At 40.5% G+C, this 18,012-nt stretch overlaps 1 protein-coding gene across 6 annotated transcripts in view; it reads left to right on the forward strand.

Moving 5' to 3' along the window:
- The window catches only part of PRKG1 (protein kinase cGMP-dependent 1), a 1,198,973-nt gene that overhangs the window by 626,957 nt on the left and 554,004 nt on the right, over positions 1–18,012 (forward strand). Inside the window, exon 1 of one of the 6 annotated variants that reach the window (XM_072803736.1) lies at positions 5,063–5,081. The exons of the other annotated variants lie outside the window; for them this stretch is intronic. The gene's annotated coding sequence lies outside the window, so the exon portion shown is untranslated. Of the gene's footprint in view, positions 1–5,062; positions 5,082–18,012 lie in introns of those variants that run through there. 6 annotated transcript variants of the gene reach the window in all.

Here is an 18,012-nt window from a genome sequence, read left to right on the forward strand (position 1 = left end):
GGGGGGAAATGAAACAATAACATTAGGGGAGAAGAGGCAAATTATTTTTCTCTGTTGTTTAGCCCCATTAATTCCTGAATTAATTTCCAGAGCCAATTTGTAAAATAAAAAATATATTTCTTTAGAAAAGTAATCAAAAAAATAAAAATAAAAAAAAAGTAATCAGTATCTGTTTTTTTTTTTCTGAGAAATGCCTTTCCTTATGGTACTGTTGTAGCATTGCCGCTTGATGGCTTGCTACCCAGTTGAATATGAATACCCTTATGAAAATTATTAGTCTTTCAGAAGTGAAAACAATCTCCTTGTTCAGCTATCCTATTGTCACTGAGCTCAGAACATTTTTATGGCTCTTCTATTGAACTGTCAGTGTCCAACCCTGGGACTTTTGTATTTCTATTCCCCTTCTAGAGATCTAGAAACTGAGAGTCAATGAGGTGCTTTCTTTGAAAATGGGTGTTGGTTCAGTAAGTTTTCAAAACTGGGTCTTCATTCAAAAATGGGATGAGCGTTGCAACTAGGCGGACCGATTGATCATTCTTTCTTTTTTGCGTAGTTGACACGCCGTGTGGCATTAGTTGCAGGTGTCCAACATAGTGGTTCAGCGACTCTCTACGTTGTGCTGCGCTCGCCACCAATGTAGCTGTCATCCGTCACCTTCCGGCCCTCCTACCGTAGCATCGACTCTATTCCCGAAACAGCTCCTTTCCTTCCTGTGACGTATTCATTTCATAATTGGAAGCCTGTATCTCCCACTCCCCATCCTTCCCCTCTGGCAACTATCAATTTGTTTTCTGTATTTATAGGTTCGAATCTGCTTTTTTGTTGGTTTATTCATTTGTTTTTTGTTGCTGTTGTTGTTGTTTTTTTGTTTTTTTGTAATCCCACATGTACATGAAATCTTATGGTGTTTGTCTTTTTCAGTCTGAGTTATTTACCCTCGGGGACCATCCGTGTTGTCACAAAGGGCAAGATCTCATCCTTTTTCTATGGCTAAGTAACATTCCATTTCATGGACATACGTATGTAGATATATGTACATCTTCCTTTTCCTTTCCTCTATCGGTGGACACTTAGGTCGCTGCCATCACCTTGCTGCTGTAAATAATACTGCAATAAATGTAGGGATGCATATATTTTTTTCAAATAGTGTTTTGTGGAGTTTTTTGGGTAAATAGCCAGTGATGGAATAATTGGATCATATGATATTTATATTATGCATTTTCCGAGGCACATCCATGCTGTTTTCCATAGTGGCTGCACCTGTTTGCATTCCCACTAACAGCTCAAGAGGGTTCCTTTCTCTCCACATCCTGGCCTACTTGTTCTTTCCTTTTTGATTTTAGCCATTCTGACTGGTGTGAGGTGATACTTCATTGTGGTTTGGTTTGCTTTTCCCTCATAATGAGTGATGCTGAGTATCTTTTCATGTGTCCGCCGGCCATCTGTGTGGCTTCTTTGGAGAAATGTCTATTCAGGTTCTCTGTACATTCTTTAATCAGATTGTTTGATTTTTTTTTTTTTTTTTTGGTGATGAGTTATATGAGGTCCTTAAATATTTTGGATATTAACCCCTTACCAGATGTGTCATTTGCAAATATCTTCTCCCATTCAGCAGGTTGCCTTGTCATTTCGTTGATGGTTTTCTTTGCTGTGCAAAAGCTTTTTATTTTGATGTATGGTTTATTTTTGCTTTTGCTTCCCTTGCCTTAGGAGACATATCGAGAAAAATGTTGCCATGGCTGATGTCAAAGAAATTGCCAGACAGGCTGATTTAAATCCTGAACATCAATTCTCTGATTTTTAAAATGAAGAAAGTGCCTATTTCAAGAGATAATTAGGAAGCCTGAAAAATATATTTTCTTCCTTTGCAATGATGTTTGTGGACATTTACTAAGGCGAGTGCTGAATATAGACTTTTTCATCTTATAAGAAGACATTGGCCTTATGTCCTGAGCTGTAGACACTTAAAAGCTGCCTATAGTTGGGCCCAGGAGGTGGTGGTGTCCAGATGGGTCTTCGGCACCTTTAACCATGAATGTTCTGCAGTGTAAGTCAGCTGCCACTTCTGACTGTGAGTCTTCCCCTTTGCATTATTAGCTAAAAAGGAAAATCCCATGAAAGTCACGTTTATAAAAAATGTGAATCATTATTTGGATGCAATTAATTTGTATTACGTGAGGCTAGAGAAGTGATGAGCAGCGAAAAATCTAAATGATAGAGAAAAATCTAAAGCAAGCATCATGAAGAAATAAAAGTTAATTTTTAACAGAAAAATTAAATTAACAAGATACTTTATTTGCAGCGTGAAACGATTTGATTATTTGGCAATGAAGTCATTTTACACCACCCTGCCCAATATAATTGATTAATATTAAGAATTTTAAAGTTCCATATTATGCTAAATTGCTCTTTTACTGGTTCTATCTGATGATATTTTCTCGCCTAATCATCTGAATCCTGATTTAAAGACCCTGTGATCAATAAGCCATTACCCAGCCATAGAAGAAAGTTTATTTGTTTTTCTCTTTCCAGAGTCAAGGATGTCTTCCGCACCTAGCCATGCACATTTCGTCACATTTTGTATAGCTAGGGTATGACGAGAGAGGAGGTCAGCAAATGAGTGTTGTGATTTTTAGAGTGTGTCAACATTTTTTCTTTCTTTCCAGCCTTCCTTCCCTCCCTTCCTTTCTCCCCCTCTCTCTTTCTTCCTCACTTTGTAAACAAAATTTATCCAGAGTTTCAAAGTCTGCTCTATTAAAAAACCTTATATTAGCTTCTAGTCTAAGGAGAAAATTAAAGTAACAGAATTGTAATTCTTAGGGCACTTGGATGGCCCAATCGGGTAAGCGTCCGACTCTTGGTTTTGGCTCAGGTCATGATCTCAGGATTGTGGGATCGAGCCCCATGTTGGGCTCTGTGCAGTGGGTGGAGTATCCCTGAGATTCTCTCTCTCTCTCTCTCTCTGTCTCTCTCTTTCTCTCTTTCTGATCCTCCTACTCGTGCTTGCTCTCTCTCTAAAACAAATAAATGAAATCCTTAAAAAGAAAAAAGAGAAAGAAAGAAAGAAGAAAGAGAGAAAGAAAGAAAGAAAAAGAAAAAGAAGAAGAAAGAAAGAAAGAAAGAAAGAAAGAAGGTAGGTAGTAGGTAGGTAATTCTCAACCTCAAGGATCATCTATTTTGGTGGAAGAGAAACATTATTGTTAGTGGATGGACAGGTAAATAGAGGTAGAGAGAGCTAGGAATACTTATGAGTGCGTGTGTCCTTATAACAATAGAAGTCCCATTTCATCCTGCATGGGAGCAGCACGGGGGTATCCATCTCCCGGCCTGCCCTATAAGCCTTAGCACCTCTTTATCCTGAAAAGCACTGGTGGGGCACAGTCTCAGTTACTTAAAGGTAGATATTGAGAGAAATCCCATTTCTCCAGGCCTCTTTTCCTACCTGGGGCCCAGCGCTCTTAAGGGACCGCTTGATGGCTTTTGACACATAGGGAAGGATGTAAGCAAACCTACATAAAGACCGGATGAACACTGGCTGGGAATGAAGTTGAAACGACTTTCTCCCCAAAGATTCTTTAGTGGTTGGTTTGAAGAGCGAGTGAATTCTTGCGGCACAATTTTGGTGTAAATGAGTGGCCTTTTCCCTATTCATTATGCTTAACTTAATAGCTGTTTTGTGGGCAGATCACCTTTTATTCTTGCTGAAAGAAGCACTGCAGTGGAATAATCTGCAATAGCTGCTACTTACCCTCCACGTGAAATATCTGCTCATTCAGTGCTTGGCTGGGGCAGTACCTTCGTATTGTAAATCCACCCGCATCCTGGGTATGGTTGTCTCTTAGTTATTTTACAGGAGCAGAGTTTATGGTTCCTTGGCTGATTCTTGAGAAACAATTGTTAAATGCAATTAATAGCACTTTGGTGAAAATTTATTTCTAATATTAGCAAAAAGAATATTCGTAACTGAACACTGTAAAGCATGGTTATATACCGGGATGCCGCGCAGAGCGATATATCAATAATATTTATACCTATTGATACATTTGATTTTTCAGCGAAAGAAACCCGTTTGTTTTGCTGAAGGATATAAAGCAAACTTTCTTTGTGAATGTCTCTAGAACAATTTCAAATTTATTATCTGGGTACGTGGTTCCTTCTTAAAAAGGACACCGAAGTAGAATAAGGTGAAGACACTCTTTTTTTTTTTTTTAATAATATGTACAGCCTTCATTCTGCTATTTAGAAATGAGAATACCTTATTCGTGCTAACTTAGAATCTTTACCTTGGGCCCAATAGTTGTCTAAAATAATGATTAATCAGATTATATGGCTGCCTGGATTTAGCCAAAACTCTTCATTGAGGAAAAAAAAAAAAAAAAAAGGAGGGTATAGCTTTTCAACATTACACAAACCATGTTTTTGGAGCTCAGATTTTCTTTTATTTTTCTGGCTTCTGGGACTATAAACACTGAGCATCCTACCCTCTCAGTATTGATCTTACTCATCTCTAGGCTTCCTGTCCATGTGTTATTTATACGTCTGTGCCTCTCAAATTTATTAAGATTTACTCGTCTTTTCTGTGTATCTCCAAAGTACAATTTTCTGTTTACTAAATCTTTTAAAGAGTCCGGGCTGAGGCATCATCTGTCTTTTCCTAAGCACTGACTATTTTGAGCTCAGGATTGCGCTCACCGTGCAGAGGGTCTGTTGATTTCCCCAAGATGAAAACATTACTGAGTTATGTGCAGAGACCTGAAGTCAAAATCTGGCTCTGAAGTTGCTTGAGATTATTCATGGGGAGAATTTTCCACCTCTCTTTTTGTTCCTGCCCAGAGCCATTGAATGCCTCTTAAATCACTGACAGAAAATTTAGGTCAACACATTGCCTAGGGTCATTTAAATTTCAAATCTGCTGCCAGTTCCCTGCTTCCAGCTCTTGGGAGAGAAGAGCACTGTGCCCTCCCGTTAGGGAGCTGGAGCCAGGATGAGGCATGAGGACTCCAGCTGCAGAAATACATCGGGAAGGGTAGCGAGTCTACTCTGACTCAGAGCTGAACTGAGCACAGCATCCAGTGATAAGGGTGAGTCTTTTTGCCAAATTTTACACCACTCGTTACAGTTCAGGAGTTAGCTCTATTTTTTGGGGTAAGCATGGAAGGTCTTATTCTGGCTCGGTAGACATGATCTATGAGCAATACCTCCATTCTGTGACTTGTTTAAACAAGTCAAGTGGTGGGAGCAGAGCGCCCAGGGTGTCCCAGTCTCCTGGGCCAGGAGGGAGCGTAGGAACAAATGTGGCCCTTCCTTGGATTCAACCGCAAGTCACAACTGGATGAATTCTGATCTGTGCATGTTGTCAGCTGTCATTCTACTTGCTTTCATTGCATTTGGCCCTGAAGGTAGAAGAGAGATCCAGTTTTATTTCTATTTCTTCACATATGCTGGGTTACAGCAACAAGCACGCCCGAGCACCCAGATTATGGTTTCTCAGTCCTGTACTCCAACAAAGGGTAAGGGGGTTGTTGGAGAAATGGTGGCCTGGAGAAAGTTCGAGATAAGCCCAAAATCTCTCCTAGCGCCAGAAAGTAAGGACATGCTTTAAAATTGGCAGTGGCAGGAGGAAAGACCATAGAAGCCAACTTAAAGGAACTGCTAATGACTAAACCTTGGACAAGCTGAGTGATAAAATCAATAATGAAAATAATGAAAAATAATGAAAATAATAAAAATAACAAGTTATAACCCACAGCAGCAAAAAAATATCCTTGAGCCCTCATAGATATAAATCAATCATTGAATAAACAGTAAAGGGTGCAAAAGAACAGCCCTTTCTTGCAGTAGAATTCCAATTAAAACTGTCAAAAATAAAATAAAATAAAAAAATAAAACTGTCAAAAATTTTAACTATAGTGAGATATTAGTCATCCATAAAAAAGGGTGAGACTGTGCCACTTTTGGCAACATGCATGGACCTGGAGAGTATAATGCTAGGTGAAATAAGTCAGACTGAGAAAGGCAAATGCCATATAATTTCACTGCTGTGTGGAATCTAAATACAACCAAATGAATAAAAAAGCAAGCAAAAAGCAGCATCATCAGATCTACAGATACAGAGGGCAAACTGATGGGTGCTGGTGGGGTGCAGTGAGGGGAGGGTGAAGCAAAGGGGATTACAATTACCCTTATCCTATTGAGCACTTAGTAATATAGAGGCTTTTGGAATCATCATATTGTACACCTGTTACACTTTAATCAAAATTCTTTGCCTCACATGACAAATTGGTATGTACACAACGTGATTTAAAGAGTGTGAGATAAAAATAAAAATAAAAAAATAAAGAGTGTGAGATACGTACAATTATTTTTAAAACAGTGTCCTATGTATTATTTCCTTTCCATTTAAATTGAACACTTAAATAGTATCATATCATATGGATTTAATAACAAATTTTAGGGGAAACTGAACAATTAGCACTGTAAGTGTGTACTTTTGATTTTTGCTTTATATATTTTGGACCTATACTACTTGATGTGAACGAGTTTAGAATTACCAAATCTTATTTGTTAATTGTCTCTTTTGTCATTATGAAGTGACCTGCCGTCTCTTTTTGCTGCTTTTCTTGTTTTTAAGCCTGCATTTCGATATTAACATGTCCGTTTTTGATGATTATTTGCCTCATACATATTTTTCATCCTCTTATTTTCAACCTTAACATGTCTTTGAACCTTGAAATAACATTTTTTTAAAATTCAGTGTTGCAATCTGCCTTCTACCTGCTATATTTGATCCATTTATATTTACTGTATTATCAATATATTTAGAAATATTCCTACAGTATCATTTTTAAATTCGTATTGGCTCTGCTTTTTCTAGTTATATTCTTTCCATACCTATTGTTTATATTCCATTACTTCTGTCCATGTTTTGTCCCTTATAACCCTACTCTTATTCTTTTGATAACTAACATTAAAAATGTGACAAGAATTTTAAAATCAACAGAAGTTCAACTTAATTGGTATTTCTACCTTACTCCTGAATAATTTAACTCTGATTACCTCCTTCAATATTTCTCAACTTCTTATTTATTTATTTATTTGATTTTTTGGGTGTGAGAGAGATGAATGGGGGAGAGAAAGAGAGAGAATATTAAGGAGACTGCATGCCCATCTCAGACCCCCCCCATGGGACTCAATCTCAAGACCCTGAGATCACGACCTGAGCTGAAATCAAGAGTCAGACACTTAACCCAGTTGCACCACCCATGTGCCCCTGCTTTATCTCATTTTATATGCCCAAATCAGAGGGTTATTTTTGTTGTTCTATATAATATATCTTCACCTGAATTTCCTACGTGCTTATCTGTTTGTCTACCATTCTATCTTGTAGCTCGGAATTTTTTTTTTTTTTTTTTTTTTTTTAGTGAGATAATTTAACTTCTTCCTGAAGCATATTTTTAGAAGTTTAATCAGTGAGGGTCTGCTCATGCAAAATTCTGAGTTAAAATCCACAAATGGATGTATTTTGTTCTCATCCCCACGTGAGGAAGCCAGCTACACAATCCTAAGTCAGCAGCTGTTTTCATTTAGCCTCGGAAGGGTGACCAGGGTATCTGGCTTCCATCGTTACTGATAGGATGGCAGTCTAATTACAGTTTCATTATAGGTGGCTGCATTTGTTTCCTAGGGCTGCCACGGCAAAGTAGCACAAACTGTGTGGCTTGAAATAACAGAAATATATTCTCTCATGGTTCTGGTGGCTAGAAGCCCAAGCAAGGCATTAGTAGAACCGTGTTCCCTCTGAAATGTCTACAGAATAATCTATTCAATGACTCTCTTGTAGTTTTTGCTGGTTGCAGGCAATCCTCAGTGTCCCTTGACTTGTTGGTGTCTCTCCAGTCTTTGCCTCTGCATTCAAAGTCATCTGACCTTTGTGTCTTTCTTTCTCTCTCTCTTCTCCGCAGTTATAAGGATACCAGTAAAATTGAATTTCAGGCCCGCCATAGTTCAAGATGATCTCATCTTAGTTAATTATATCTGTAAAGATCCTTTTTCCAAATAAAGTCACATTCTGTGGTTCCTAGAAGAACATGAGTTTTGGGGGGATGCAATTCAATCCAGTACAGTGTTGTGACTTTTCTCTGTGGCTATTTTTTTTTTAAGATTTTATTTATTTACTCATGATAGTCACACACAGAGAGAGAGAGAGGCAGAGACACAGGCAGAGGGAGAAGCAGGCTCCATGCAGGGAGCCCGATGTGGGATTCAATCCGGGGTCTCCAGGATCGTGCCCTGGGCCAAAGGCAGGCACCAAACTGCTGCACCACCCAGGGATCCCCTCTCTGTGGCTATTTTAAAACTATCTGGTTTTCTTGGATATTCTGTGGTTTCACTATGGTATATACATATTTTTATGTGTGGATTTCCTTATTCTGATCCCATTTGAAATTTTTTTATTGTGTTTTTCTTACCAATTCTGGAAATTTTTACCCATTAGAAATTCGAGTGATTTCTACTTTCATCTCTCAACATTCTCTTCCCGGAACACCAATTTAATGTATTTTAGACCTTCTCACTCTTCTGTTCCACGTCTCCTAAATTGTCTCTTGTATTTAATCTTTTTAAGTTATACATTCAATTTATAATTTTGATTAATATACTTTTTTATTGATAGAATTCCTTTTTTATTTTTTTCCACATCTATTTGGCCTTTTAAATATTAGTTTTTTGTTTCTTTTCTCCATGTTTTGAGCTACTTCTTTTATTTCCATAGACATTACAAACATTGTTTCTTTATAATCTGTGTCTCATAAGTCTAATAGCTGAATCCTTGGTATCTGATTATGTTATTCAGTTTTTCTGAATCTCTCTCATGTGAGATCACATTTGCCTGAATTTAATTGGTAGAATCACAATTGACCTAGACTTTACATGCCTTCCTGAAGGAGAATTTACAGTTATATAACATAGGCCACTATGAACATAGGATACCTTGACTTGAGGTTTCCTGAATCACACAGGTAGTATAAAGTAAAACAAGCAGCCAGTTAGAGGATGGTGTTTAGTTACAGATACTGAAAGGAGACTTCCTTTTTTATTCAATATCTTGAGTCCAGACCTAATCTGTCCATTATTTGGTTGATCCCCATCTCAGACTGGTAGATTTTGTAGGTACAGAATTTATGCAAGATACAGAACTTCCACCCAGCACAGACCCATGGCTTTGTCTCTCATCTACTATGCTGCCATTAAAACTCAAGATTTGTATTGGTTCTTGTATTGCAGAAAGCCCCCAGAGCATCCCTAGACCATTTCATGTTTACCACTCTAACTTTACTCATTCTTTTGTTTGATAAATGTGTGTTGATGACTTTCCAGGTGCCAGGCACTACACAAAACAGTCTATACTCCATTTAGGTCACATCTTGTTGGTGGGGCACCTAAGTCACATTTGTTGGAATACCAGCAAATGAAAAACTAAACATGAAAGGTGGTGACAAGTGCTGTGAAGATAGAACAAAGCAAAGAGGTAAAGAGTAATAATATTTTATAAAGGGTAGGTAGTAAAGGTCAATATCCTACAGTGAATTCTGCTCAACAAGCAGTGAAAGTGAGAGCATTGTGAAGTGAATATCTGGGTGACGTACACAAGCACGGACTCTCGAGATAGGAGCTGTTATAAAAGCAAAGAGGGAATTGGTTGGAGATAAAGTTAGAAAGAAGAGGCTGGGAGTGAGGATGGTGAGGGGTTTCAGGAAGGGGAAGATCACAAACAATCTTGTAGACCACTGTTAGGCGTTTTATACCAAATGATTGTGTAAGCTCCTGGTGTGTTTAAATCGGAGTAATGGGCTCCCACGTGCAGCTCTGGTTTTGTCCCGTCAATTCCTTTTTCACCTCGGGATATCACTCTGTTTTCGAAGGATGCTTTTATGTTATGCATCTGTGAATATAGTATTTTTCAGTATATATGCTCCATCAGGAATAGAAATCCAATTATATTTATCAAATTACATGCCCTTGTCTGTATCGTATATGTGATCAAGGTCTGAGGAGAGATGTTTTTTACCACTTAAAGTCTAATGAATTCTCTTAATCTACTTTGAGCCATAAGCAACTACTCATAACATCCTTGTGATCCACTTCTTTTTATAACCTGCACTGTGCTGCCTACCTTTGCGTGCTTTAGGAGTTGACAGCAGTACGGAGAGGTATATTGGCAAATACCGGGAGACTGTTTCCCTCGCCTATGTGGTTCGATTTCTGATTTCACATGTTTGCTTAATTAAATCATGCAATGCTAGGATTTAAACAGCCTCTCCTAAGAGTGAGCTGGAAGTTTCTGACAGATACTTGGCACCTGACTGAGGGCCCATCAGGATGCATAAATCAGCTGTACTTGCCGATTTTAACTTCGGAAATTTGGTGAAGCCTCCTGAAGAATTTGGCGGTGTCTCCTGCCTTTCGTTTTGCTGCTTGGTGAATGACAGTCCTTGGACTGGGAGATAAATTTACATCTCAACTCCGCTTTACAGTGTCATCTTCTTGAAGGCATTTTAAAAGATGATTAGAGATCCAAGGGCCTGCTGAAACTCAACTAAGTGTGCTACTATCAATGTAAGTAATTAAATCGAAGGGACACTGTGGATGAACCAATTACATCCCAGCATAGCTAAAATATGATTAACCTGGACGGCCAGTAGTAATTCTGTTACAACTGGCTTCTCCCCTTGGAGGCTTGGCACGTTGCTTTGTCGTGTTGACGCTAAGATACATCCTGATGAGTAAGTGGTGTTGTGTGTATTAAGAGGGAGGTGGAGAGGTCTGAGAGTTGAAGAACCAGGATATTTTATCCAGAGTTGGCTTTAAGTTCATTCCAGTTGTGTGTGTGTGTGTGTGTGTGTGTGTGTGTGTGTGTGTGTGTGAGGCAGGTGCCTGAAGATGAAGAGACTGGCCTAGTTCTACTTTATGAGAAGACGACAGAGCTGTGTCCAGTGAGCAGAAAGCTTCACAAGGATTTCTTTGGGTCACTTCATAGCTGTAATGCTTCAGCCGTAGTTGGCACATCAATCTTAGTGGTAGATAGCCTGTGAATCACAGCACGGCTCAGAAATCATAAAAGTGGCGGAAAAGGTCCCTGTCCTATTAAGTCCACTGTGTTCTGGACTATTGGAGAGAGGACCGGGAAATGCCGGGGAGTCGGGATGCCAGGATGCTGACGTGGCGCAGCAGAAACGGGTAACATATGAGCTGTAGAGTCATGTCTTGCTGTCCTTGCTGAGAAAGACTAATTTCTACAAATAAAAAAGAAAAGGAAGTAAAATTGCAGTTTTGCTCAGGTCAGACATAATCCATCAAGGGAAACATTGAAACACTGTCAAGTCCCCAAACCAAGAAAACACTATATTCCAGGGCCTCTGAGACCCTGGACAGTCCCTCTGCAAGCTATAGCCGGGGGGAAAGGGTGTGAGTAAAGACTTCCCTGGAAGAGTTTATGAAATTGGGCTCCGGGATGGCCGGTGGGCCGAGGACAGTTACTTTTTATTTTTTTTTTTATTTTTTTTTTATTTTTTATTTTTTTTATTTTTTATTTTATTTTTTTTTAAATTTTTTTTATTTATTTATGATAGTCACAGAGAGAGAGAGAGAGAGAGGCAGAGACATAGGCAGAGGGAGAAGCAGGCTCCATGCACCGGGAGCCCGACGTGGGATTCGATCCCGGGTCTCCAGGATCGCGCCCTGGGCCAAAGGCAGGCACCAAACCGCTGCGCCACCCAGGGATCCCCTACTTTTTATTTTTATTTTATTTTTTTTTAATTCATTTATGATAGTCACACACACAGAGAGAGAGAGAGAGAATGGCAGAGACACAGGCAGAGGGAGAAGCAGGCTCCATGCACCGGGAGCCCGACGTGGGATTCGATCCCGGGTCTCCAGGATCGCGCCCTGGGCCAAAGGCAGGCGCTAAACCGCTGCGCCACCCAGGGATCCCCGAGGACAGTTACTTAGCAGATCCTGCTCGGATGTTTTCTGGCCTGCTGCTCCATTGCTTGTAGGCCTTACCTTGTGTTTGCTCTACGGGGGTGTTTAAAGCTCACTCATTTGGATCATCAGAAGATAAACTGAGGCATATTGAAAATCTTAAGAGTTTATTTGAGCAAACATCAGTTCGTGCTGGGCAGCGTCCCATCTAGCAGAGCTCCCGTCTAGGAGCTCCAAGGGGCTGCACAAAATGACTCTGACTCTCGTAGGCAGAGGGAGCAGGACAAGGAAGTTCCGCTAGGCAAAAAAAAGCAGGTTGGTTGCTGTGAGGTCCCTTTCATTTAGGGGATGCAGGGGTCTCGCAGGGAGATCTCCTTACTCGAACTTATCAGTCCCTGATTGACTAGTTTAAGATGCCATTTCTGGGCAACCCACACCTGTAAGTAAGACTCTGCTTGGTGTCATGGGACTCAACCAACTCCATCTGGGGCCTGTTGTCTTATTTTCAACAAGATACATCGAAGAGATTTTGTTGTTGAAGATTTTTTTTTTTGAATTTATTTATTCCTGAGAGAGACCCAGAGAGAGAGAGGCAGAGACACAAGTAGAGGGAGAAGCAGGCTCCCTGTGGGGACCCCGATGCAGGACTCGATCCTGGAACCCTGGGGTCACTCCCTGGGCCGAGGGCAGATGCTCAACCCCTGCGCCACCCGGGTGCCCTGATACATCTAAGATGTTAAACGTTTTTTTCTTTCTTTCTTTTTCTCTTTTCTAAGAATTAGCAGTATTCCTAATTAATAGTCCTAATTAATATATATTCCTAAAGATTTTGAGATTCTCTAGTTCTATGACAAGTTTTCCAGAGAAACCCATTTCCTTCTGGTGACCGTGCAAGTCACTAAGGTCCACTTTTGGTCAGCCTGGCTCCAGGCATCCCGACATCCCTTCGTCCCTTCAGAAAGTGTCAAGGGCTTTGCAAGAGGATGCGGGACCGGTGGCTGTGGAGCCCCCCACCATTCGGCAGAGCAGCGATTAGACCTCTCTGGATGTTTCTGCATAGATTTACATCAACTTAAATTATATCAAAGTAAAAAGGTGTTTTCTCAATTTTATTAGCCACGTTCCACCTGCTGGAAGCCCATGTGGCTAGTGGACAGCACAACTGTCACCACGGTTTTCAACATCGCAGGACGTTTTGTGGGAAAGCACCCTTTCGGACCAAACAAGCCCAACATCCCTGTGCCTGGATTTTATGAGCATCTCATGAACTAAAAGGAAAAAAAAAAGAAGTTTCCATCCCACGTTTTACCCTGAGTGTTTCCTTGAGCAGAGGGTGGTGGAAGCGCAGCCCGTGGAAGCAGAAGAGGCACCTGTCACCAGGACTCCTTTTGCTCCTAAAGAGGTTCCTGCTTCCTTTTTTCTTTATGAATGTGCTACCTGCTAAAGAAAAAACTTGCTAAATTGGAAAAAAATGTTTCAATATAGACCCCCCCACCACCAGCTCCCTCCCCTCCTGCTTGTGAACACCGCCGGGCCAGGTTCTGTGGTCACAAACAAGCCAGGAACCTGATGTGAGGACACCTACTTTAAAGTAAGAGCAGGTGTTGCATGCATCTGAGCTGCCCATCCTCTTTTCCTTACCTCCTGGCACAGACTCCAGGCTAAGGTAATTAAATGATCATTCCGAAATCAGGGAGCTTCAAAGCCACTTCAAACATCTTATTAAAATACAGCATGCGGAGGGGCACGCAAGCCACCCGTGGGCACCTCAGTGAACCATCCCCAAGGGAACACACCATAGGTTCCTTTGCCCTGTTTTTGGAAAAAGAAATCACAGGGTAGGAGTTTCCTGTGCCTGGTTTCTTTGGTCAATGTTCCTAACAGGCATGTGGTTACTCGGGGTTGTATTTTTTTTTTTCACTTCTATTGCGGTCCTGTATTCCGTTGAATAAATATGCCACATCGTGCCCACCTGCTAGGGATAGACATCGGGGCTGATGGAATGACAGGGACATTTCATTCCTTTGACACGCATTTGCAGGTATCCCTCTTCGTTATGCCTCCCAGTGCATTTCTTTTTTTTTTTTTTTAATTTTATTTTAAAATGAAAGCACCTGGGGGCAGAGTCTATAACTCAGCTGTCCCTTCTTTACAAGTGCAGCGTGTAAGGGTTCAAGGTTTTTTGTTTTTAGAAGGAAAGAGTGCATTTATAGGACTGTCCGGTTTGGACTGGGCAAGCCTGCCACGACACAACGGTGACCATTTTGCACCGTGATACATGCTCACCGGTGACTCCGATGGAGCAACGGTAGGAACTGGTGTGGCGGTGCCTGTACTCCTTCCTCTGTGCCTCCAGGACGACTGTACCCTTGCTGCAGTCAGACTCAGTTGCCCCCGTGTCCAAAGACCATGCCAGTCACTGAGTCGCTGGTGGAGAATCAAGGATCTCATCATCTATTTGTGCTCATAGAGCCACTGGCTTATGAGATAACCTAGAAAAATGGCCCTAATATTTGTATGTTAAATGTATCTTTATTTTTTTGATTAATTAATTATGTATTTATTTGAGGGAGAGAGAATGGCAGGGAAGGGCAGAGGGAGAGAGAGAGAGAGAGAAAATTCTAAGCTGACTCTATGCTGAGCATGGAGCCCTACGCGGGAGTCGATCTCCCAAGCCTGAGATCATGACTTTAGCCAAGAGTTGAGCAGGGCGCCTGGGTGGCTCAGTTGGTTAAGCATCTGCCTTCGGCTCAGGTCATCATCCCGGGGTCCTGGGATGGAGCCCCTCATCCTTCTGCCTTTCTTTCTCTCTCTCTCTCTCTCTCTCTCTCTCTCTCTCATGAATCAATGAATAAAATCTTAAAAAAAAAAAAAAAAGTTGAACACCTGACTGCACACCCAAGTGCTCCCTTAAATGTATCTTTTAAAACCCTGATTTGCTAATGAGAAGGAGGGGAAATTTGGTTAGGGGAGAAATAGGTGAGAAAGGGGCAAAGGAGATCCCCTATTTCTGCTTCATGGTCAACCTCTCTTATATGAGGCTTTTAAATTATTATTTTTTAAATCTTGCAGCATAGATTCTGGACAGATGCCCCAGTCTTCCCCGAGGAAGAAGGGACCTGAGATCAGGAAGTGGTCTTTTATTCCCACTGTTGGCACATTTGGCCATAAGGGTCTGCTGAGACATTAATTAGAACATGAAGAGCTGAGTGGAGTCAGGGAGAGAGAGGTCTTGCTTTCTCAGCAGGATCTCAAGGCTCAGCTTAAAAACAATCATTAGCAAATAAAAAGGGTGAGGTCTATGCAGCCGGCTTCACAAGCTGCCCTTGACTTTGTGCAGCTCCCTGCTAGCACCTAGCAAGGGAAGCCATGGGCAGGGAGGGTCTGAGAAGCTTCTGACCCAAGCAACTCAATTTACATGTAAATTTTACCTTCTGTCTGAGGGAATAGGATACTTTTTGGCCATTCCCATATTTCCATTGTCCAAGCATGGCTGGGGTTAGGATCTAAAAAAAAAAAAAAAAAAAAAAAAAGTAGATACAAGTAAAAATCCTTAGTGCAAACTACCACGACCCACGTTAGATCTAATTGAATCTGAATCGCTGGGGATGGGGTCCAGGAATCCTTGTTTTTCCAGAAGCATCTGGGAGATAAGATTTCTAACTTTTATTTTATTTTATTTTATTTTATTTTATTTTATTTTATTTTATTTTATTTTATTTTATTTATTTTATTTTATTTATTTATTTTATTTTATTTATTTACTTATTTTATTTTATTTATTTATTTTATTATTTTATTTTATTTTATTTTATTATTTTATTTTATTTATCTTATTTATTTTGGTTTCTAACATTTAGATCTTAATCTCCCCTCACTTCGACTTCCATTTCTTACTTCTATAAATGTCTTTCTTTATGTTGTCCATCTGCTGAACATGTTTCTTGTGAAGTCGATAACCATATTTTACGTGGCAGTTGTAAATCAGTGGTCTCCACAAAAGGAACGGTTTTGCAAGCCTAGTGCCCAAGAAGTAACTTAATGGTTTTCTCTTTCTTTTTTCTTATCTTTTTCTTATTGGCTCTTAACGGAGTTCTTGGTGGTTGCAGTTGCGGGGTGTCTCACTCTTGCAGAAACAGAGCCATTCTTCTGCAGATCCCCTGAAGGAAGGTCTTACTTGTGGGTTGCTGTAAGCCGGGGGGGGGCATTTTTCTGCCAATTCCTGTGATTTTTTTTCATAATTGGTCTCTTTCAGAGAAATGTTTCTCAAATGTCACGCTGAACTTTTCGTTTCCCTCCCTAAAACCCTTGAGTTTCTCCCTCTATCTTTCAGCACAAAGATCAAACTCTTTAGCTTATCTCTTGAGGCCCTGGAGATGTAGACCACACGGTGTCTCCTGCTGTCTCTTCATACCCCCTCCTCACCAAACCATCTGTTACAGCTCTCTGACCGCACTACCTCTTCCATCTTGGTTCAGGCAAGTCCTCTCTCCAGGGTGGCCCCCTACAAACGCCTCAGTCTTCAGAATTCAGCTCTGTTCCAAGAACACTTCTTTGAATGCTTACAGATTCAGATTCTATTCATTTGAGAGAGAGCAGAGCACGAGAGAGAGAACACGAGCAGGGGGAGAGGCCGAGGGAGAAGCAGACTCCACCACCCACCACCACCACCCCAAGCAGGGAGCCCGATGCGGGACTGGATCCAGGACCCTGAGATCATGACCTGAGCAGAAAGCAGACACTTAACCACAGGTGTCCCTGCGACTGTGCTTCTATGGCCTGTAGACTACAGCACTCTGGACTGCCTCCTACATACGTTGGGGGTTCTCTCCTTCTGGACTGCCTAAACTCCTTCAGGGCAAAGCATCTGCTCCACGTCCTGGGACACACTGGACACCAAATAAATGGACAGTCAGTTGGAGCAGGGTCCCTTCTGGTTGTGCTGGCATGTGGTGGGCTTTGCATAGATGCTCACTGAAAGCATAAATAAATAAAATGAGCTGGTTGTGCTTTCTATTTCTTGTCTTCTACCTACTACAGATTATGTTGGAATCTATTAAAAATGAGGTGGTGTATTTATTTATCTAAATATCTGGACACTAGCAGTTGACAGTTTTAATGACACTGTTAATACTGCAAATTTGTGATAGAAATATCTCATCAGTCAATCCACTTTGGTTTTGAAGTATTACCCCGGATGATTCATAGCCACAAAATAACTTACGTCTTCTATAGACGTCCTACCCAGTAGTAGGCTAGCTGCTAGCCATGTGTGGTGCATAACCAATTAAATAAATTTAAATATATTTTAAAATTCAGTTCCTCTGGGCCCCTGGGTGGCTCAGTCAGTTAAACGTCTGCCTTTGGCTCAGGTTATGATCTCAGGGTCCTGTGATCGAACCCTAAGTTGGGCTCCCCACTCAGCAGGGAGTCTGCTTCTCTCTCTCCCTTTGTCACTCCCCACACATGTGTTCGTTCTCTCTCTTGTAAATAAAATAAAATCTTTAAAAAAATAAAATAGTAAAATAAAATAAAATTTGGTTCCTCAATCTCAATGGTTTCTGTGTAAGTTTTCAGTAGCCACACATAGCTGGTCGCTGTCATATTGAAAGCACAGACAAAGAATATTAGATTTAAATTAGTTCTGTAGTGACAGGTTCTTAAATTGGAAATTTACCCATTTGCTTTTATTTTGGATAAGTAAAAATTTGAGAAGAAATATGGTAGTCAGAAGTAAATACGCTTCAAAATATGATGAATACTTTTACATAAATCTGCTTCCAGAAACTAAAGGGATTTGCTAAATTAACGCCAAGTAAATATTAAAGAAGATGCTCATTAGGAGTTCCCAGATTGGACTCACATTCCATTAAAAAAAATAATAATAATCTGTAATTTTGTAATTCAGTATGGTGGTGGTTTCCAAGTTAGGGTAAAATAAGCATAATTATAGGATTTGTGTTATTTTACCCCTCTTCACTTAAGCTGATGGTATTTCATAAAGGCGTTTATGGATCCATATAATCTTGTGGG

Source organism: Canis lupus, chromosome 27 (genome assembly GCF_048164855.1).
Source record: "Canis lupus baileyi chromosome 27, mCanLup2.hap1, whole genome shotgun sequence".
Taxonomy (NCBI): domain Eukaryota; kingdom Metazoa; phylum Chordata; class Mammalia; order Carnivora; family Canidae; genus Canis; species Canis lupus.